Source organism: Mya arenaria, chromosome 9 (assembly GCF_026914265.1).
Source record: "Mya arenaria isolate MELC-2E11 chromosome 9, ASM2691426v1".
Taxonomy (NCBI): domain Eukaryota; kingdom Metazoa; phylum Mollusca; class Bivalvia; order Myida; family Myidae; genus Mya; species Mya arenaria.
Window position 1 is genome coordinate 15,769,841 of NC_069130.1, and position 6,394 is coordinate 15,776,234.

Here is a 6,394-nt window from a genome sequence, read left to right on the forward strand (position 1 = left end):
AATTTAGTTCTCATATTTATTTACACTTAAACACGATTTACATGCAAGTTTCATATTTCATACACAGTTTGTTTCCATGTTTGAAGATGCTGATTCCTTATTATCGTAACATACTCAGCAAGAAAAGCACATTCGTTTTCTACATACTGGTATTCCCAAATATAACCGTTTATATACAATTGTATGCGTAATATACTAACCCAGTTTTCATAACTTAAACTATCATACAATTTCAACATATCATAACACAACTTAGCATATCTATAATGAGGAAGTTTTAAAATTTCAAAACAATATTTAGGACATCGTTTAGAAGCATAAATATGTAAAGAAAAAATCCGTAGATCATCCCAAACCGCATCATTGCATGCTTTAAATATTATATTAAAAAACCTTTTACCAGCATTCACGTGCACATTTTCAAAACCAGAGTCATACCCTAGCACCATATAGCATAATCGGTGATATTTTTGTATCAAACATTTCAAAAAAACACATTGCAGTTAATAAAAGATAAAGAATCAATACCTTTAAGCAGGCAATAAAACGCTTTCTTAGCTTTTAGGGCAGAGCTTTCAGACATTTTAAACAATGACAATGTACTCCTAAAATATATTTTCACATATGTAAACCCTGATACTACCTCTGTGGCTTCATTATTATAGTTCAACCTTTCCTTTCGAGATAACTGCCCACCTCTTTTCAATACCAATGTTTTTGCCTTATTAATATTTACTTGCATTTTATTATCAGAACAGAATGAGTAAATGGAATTGAATTGCCTTTGCAGACCGATAACTGTATCCGACAATAGCGCAACATCATCTGCAACTTAATATGGAACACTTATATAATGCCTCAGGAACGCCTTCGTTACATCTAATACACATTTTAACATCAGTATAAATTGCTTGAATATCGTCTAAAAACCTTCCTATATTGTTTTGTCTAAATAAACATGAATATAACTTATATCTATCTACAAAATCAAAACGCTTTCTTAAATCCACAAAAGCAACATTTTAATTGTGTTACCCTTTTTACATAAAGTTGTACGTTCAGCGAGAATTTTGGTTATAAAACACAAAAATAACACAACTGTCGTGAAAAGGCATCCTTATTTTAGCGTTGTGCGAAATTTCGTCTCTAGATTCCACTCCGATGGCCTGATATTAACACGATTTTCAGACCATATTTATTTTTTGGTGGTTACCAAAAAATCCGCTATGGCCTACTCGGAGTTATTCCGAGCAGTTCCGAAAGCCTACGAAAGTAAACGGAGCACAAGCACGTGACAGTTATGAATAATCAATGAGGTCAGCAAATCAAAACAAAGATGGACAGATGAAAATGAAAAGAGAAACAGAGGCAGACAGAGATTGCCAAAATCGATCAGAAAGCGACGGTAAATGAAAAATGTAGGAAAGATATTGACGTCGATGGTTTATTTAGGCATTGATTGAAAGAAAAGGATAGCATTCAAAGCTTCAAATGGAGTGGGAAAATGGAGGGCGTGGAAACGAAACATCACGATAGGTTTGTGTTTTATCTTTAACATTTTACCTGATGTTTGAAAAACATTGATAGTTTATTTATTAACAGTCAGTAGGGCTATCTTTCGACACACTTTCGGGCGGGTGCACATACCCCATTTCCTTGGAGAACGGATGTACTTATTCGCCAAAATGTTAGTGAAAGTTCCTATTCAAAATCCAAAATAATTTCGAAAACAAACAAGAGCTGTCAGAGCCAGTAAGTTGTAACCACGCCCCCCCCCCCAAGGTCCGGGGGTATACTGGGGAAATGGGGCGTGCTTTTACCTTCCAGGTGGCCCCGCAGTACCGCGTAAATGGGGTGGTTTTATGTTCGCAAAAAATTGTGGGGAATGGACCTTACCTAGGGTCCCTGGGGTGCGGGGATTTTACCAACTGGTCGTCCCGGCAGGGCCGGGATTTTACCAGGGGTAGGCTGGAACGAAAGTCACAGTCCCTGCTATTCCCCGGACCTACAGGGCTGTGGTTACAAATGACTGGTACATAAGCATTAAGGATTTCAGCACTTGCATTCAATATGGGGGGCACACCCCACACCTAACCCCATAACTTCCTTGTTTACTGCCTATTTCAATGGTACTGGTACACTAATAAGCAATCAGGCATACTTTTTTATTGTTTTGACATTTCTTATCTTTTCCCTGTACGCTTAAGTAATAAAAATGGTCAAAAGACTCGTTGAAAGTCATTCAGGTGGCATATTTTTATATAGGATTAAAAAGAAATAAATTGCCCAAAATGTACCACTTTGGACTAGATATTATGTACATTTCCTAGGGGGTGAACCTGGCCGTTTGCCATCATTGCTGACCAGAATTATTCAGTTCTGGGGGGGGGGACACACGTTGAAAGGTTACAACCACTGAGTGACTCCAATCTTGTGTCAATTACTGGATCCGCCTTTGGCAGGCTTTGGCAAAACATGCCTGGATCACTGTAAAATAAGATTACATGCAAAATCCAGAATTTCTAAGTCAAATGTTAAAAGGGCAAAATACCGGTAGTTGGCATCATATGCAAGTTAGAGATATCGTCAAAAACTTGAAAAAGTCAAGCTAAATCCAATAGCAACTGCAATTCAATTGAAAAGAACAATTGTATACAGCACATTTATTGGCATTTCAATATATGTAATTTGTTTTGAAATATTTTCATTACCAAAAAATTGCATTTGATGTCTTTTTGGACTAACTGAAGGACCTGAGCCCAACCCCCAAATGTGTAAATACAGCCCTTCAATAAGCTGTGATAAAGCATTCATTTGTTAAGAAAATCCATTCCTTTTGACAAATGGTCGAAATTAACACAATCCAGTAAGCCCTGCACTGGTAAAATGCCTCGGGTCTTACCCAAATTCTGATTTTTTATAGTAGGGCTTGTTTGAAATTTGATTCAAAGCTAAAGTATACGAATCAGGGCTTCTTCATCAAAAAGTCTAATTTCAATGATTGTTTTGATCCTGCTCATGATTGAAATGGCATTTGAAAAAAATATTTTATCATTTTTATATCAATAATACAAAAACCTGGCTTTAAATAGAAATTGGTACATATGTGATACTAGTTAACATGTTAAAGGTAGTCCATCCATCTTTTATGCAAAAAAATAATGCAAAAAATTATATTTCTTTTCTTTTTATATTTATGTTTTGTATATGAACTCTACAAAATACATGTACCAAGGGTTTAATTATTATAAGATAAATGATTTGCTGAAATTTCTATATAAACATAATATAATAATAGTTAATAAAAATTTACGGTATTTTGGGTTTCAGTATCTTTTCACATCACGCTTCAAGACTCCGATGTCAGGAGGCTGGTGATGTCACAGATTTTAACCTGGCTTGAACATGCCAAGTGTACTGTAAGTACAGTTTTTTTGCAAATATAAAAAATATCATTCGAACTTTTCAAATATAGAAAATCAAAGGCAGCGTTTTATCAACTCCAAAATCTCATTTTCTATTCATAAGTGTTAGAAAGGCTTTTAGGCAAAAAACATCATACTTTTTGAAAGTAAGTATGAATAACTGCACTCACCTCTTTTGTCAGCATATCTTATATCACTGGTTTCATGATATAAGCTTAAAAAGTGGCTAATGAATTCCAAAACATAAATTGAAATAAAATATGTTTACACAGTCCATAGGTGAGAATGCAGCTTTAAAAATCATGAAAAGGTAGAAAAGAGGTTGATATCCTTTTTATGCCCCCACAAAGTGGCGGCATATAGGGTTGCCCTTGTCCGTACGTACGTCTGTCTGTCTGTCTGTCTGTACGTACGTACGTCCCGAAGATTGTTTCCGATCTAATTCTTGAAAACCGTTTGTCCAATCCTCACCAAACTTTAAACACATGTTTGTGACCATAATATCTTGATCAAGTTCGATAGTCATGGAAATCGCTTTAGTCATTTAGGAGTTACGGCCCTTTTTTGCCAAAAATACTTCAAAAATATATGTTTCCAATCTAATTCTTGAAAACTGTTTGTCCAATCCTCACCAAACTTTAAACACATGTTTGTGACCATAATATCTTGATCAAGTTCGATAGTCATGGAAATCGCTTTAGTCATTTAGGAGTTACGGCCCTTTTTTGCCAAAAATACTTCAAAAATATATGTTTCCAATCTAATTCTTGAAAAGTATGTGTCCAATGTGGATCCAACAAGTTTTTTCCTGCCTGAATGGCGCCATATAACCTATATAGTCTTGCGATGCCGTAAAACCCAACTCAACTCAACTTATCCTATATGTGCAGATTATCCTGAATAATCATTATGGCTTATTTTCTGTGACAAAAAATCGAAGTGGGGGCATCCGTGTCCTATGGACACATTTCTAGTTATCAAATAAGGCCTGATATTTGTGTCATGAAAATGCAGTGATTTGAGCTTGGAAGTATATGTTGGTATATTGATTAAGTATTTATAATATTGATAATTAACATATAACATTTATTGATGATATAAGTAGATAAATGAAAATAAAATGAAATGCTATTTATTTTAAGGGCATCTCAGCTGTTCTTCTCCATCATTTGACGGATGAGCATGAGTGGCCTCCCCCGATTCAATATTATGAGTAAAGTCATGGGCCATTGAGCCAAGAGGAGAGGAATTCACCATGGCTTAACAATAAAAAAACACTTTAGTACCCTTAAAGCCCTCAGAGTGATTGTCCTTGACAACCACCTTCCATCAAAGATGCATACTATCTAGTATACAGGTAAATAAATTTAATGTACAGCAAGCTTTGACTCTTTTCACATCTTATATTAGTAGAAGTTTGAAGTTATACCCTTTTTTATATTATTATATTAAAAATCAGGGAATTCAGGCTATTTATACAGGAAACAAGAATAAGCATTTCATAAAATAACTGCATCATTATTCATGAAATTGAAATGATCTGATCACATTTTCAGGCTTAAAAGCTGCACTCCCACAGATTGAACGTTTTGACAACTTTTATTTTTTTTGTCTTGGAACGAGCAGATTTTTATATTTAAGTTAAAGAAAGTGATGTTTATGCATTTAACATTATTTTTCGAACGGAAATATGAAAAACTGCCATCTGATTTTTTTGTCAGCAATCTTATATTATTGGTTTCCAGATATTCTCGCAAAAATGTGCTCTTTGCAAGACAAAAAAAATAAAAATGTAAAATTTGTATATCTGTGAGAGTGCACCTTTAAGTCTGGTTATAAGTGGAAATATTTATTTCGATAACTATTTTACTTCTAGATAATTGTGCCTGTGTGTGTGTGTGATGTGGTCAATTCTTATTCTGTAAATGAAACATTTCTTGTTTTGTATGCAGACTAAACCGTGCATGGAACAATAGAAGAGGATGGCAATATTCCCCAGTAAACGCAGTGAAAGAAAAAAGACCTATCCATACAGAGTCGCTGAAGAAACTGATCTTCATGTGTCACTTGACCAACAATTTTTTCGTATGGGTAGAAGGGCTGTTATGGAGAAGCACTATCCTCGACAAATCTTTAGCCACCTTGAACAGTTATCTCCTTAACCAAGAAGGGAATTGTACAGCGAGCAAGAATCTAGGTTTAATAAGAGACATTTCTAGAGGTTTACTGTGTGCTCCAATATTCATGAAACTTAATGACAATGGTCTCATTGTTGTCTTGTTTGAAACTAGGTCACATGTGGACTGAATGGAAGTCACTTGATTTTATTTTTAAAACATTATAGAATCAAACCTTGATATTGCTTTGTAAGATTACATATGTTTAAACTTAGTGAGAATGTTCACCTTGATGAAATGTTAAGGGAGATCAAGTTTGTCACATACGGTAAAAAATATGGTCACTTCTTGAGAAATACTTGGGTACTAGAAGCAAAATATGTACTCGCAATCATGTAAATTTGTGTGTATATTTGTTCTCTTCATCTTTATAAGTCGTGTTACCTGCGACATGATAACGCATTTTAAGTATTTAAAAAAAGTTTGATTTTATATTAAAGTGGATGGAACTTGACCAAAACCCTTTGAAAATAGGGTATATCAAAAGCACATAGGATACTTTGAAAGTTGAACTTCATACATGTATATTGATTTGTATGTGATGATTATTTTGGTGAAGTTCTCAAAAATAAACAAAATGTCAAATTAAACTTTTGTTTTTCATGGAATCTTTCTGTAAAAGAAAAAAAGACACAACATGTAGACAAGTTAGCTTTTAGATAACTGGGCCAACATTAGTATTTCTTTTAAACATTAACTCTCATTAACTTTTGACATTATATAGCTCCGTAACAACAGTTTTATATAAGTGACACTGGCTAGAAATAGTGATGTTTGCGAGAAATGACAACA

At 34.3% G+C, this 6,394-nt stretch overlaps 1 long non-coding RNA gene across 2 annotated transcripts; it reads left to right on the plus strand.

Annotated features, from left to right (window-relative positions):
- Nucleotides 1-1,087: 1,087 nt before the first annotated feature.
- On the plus strand, nucleotides 1,088-5,508 carry LOC128203414 (uncharacterized). Of its 2 annotated transcripts, XR_008255942.1 has the most exons (4): nucleotides 1,088-1,536; nucleotides 3,331-3,419; nucleotides 4,568-4,782; nucleotides 5,378-5,508. It is a non-coding gene; the product is annotated as an uncharacterized LOC128203414 (long non-coding RNA). The 2 variants fall into 2 exon arrangements; XR_008255943.1 differs by lacking the exon at nucleotides 3,331-3,419 and having other exon boundaries at nucleotides 1,091-1,536.
- The last annotated feature ends 886 nt before the right edge of the window (nucleotides 5,509-6,394 follow it).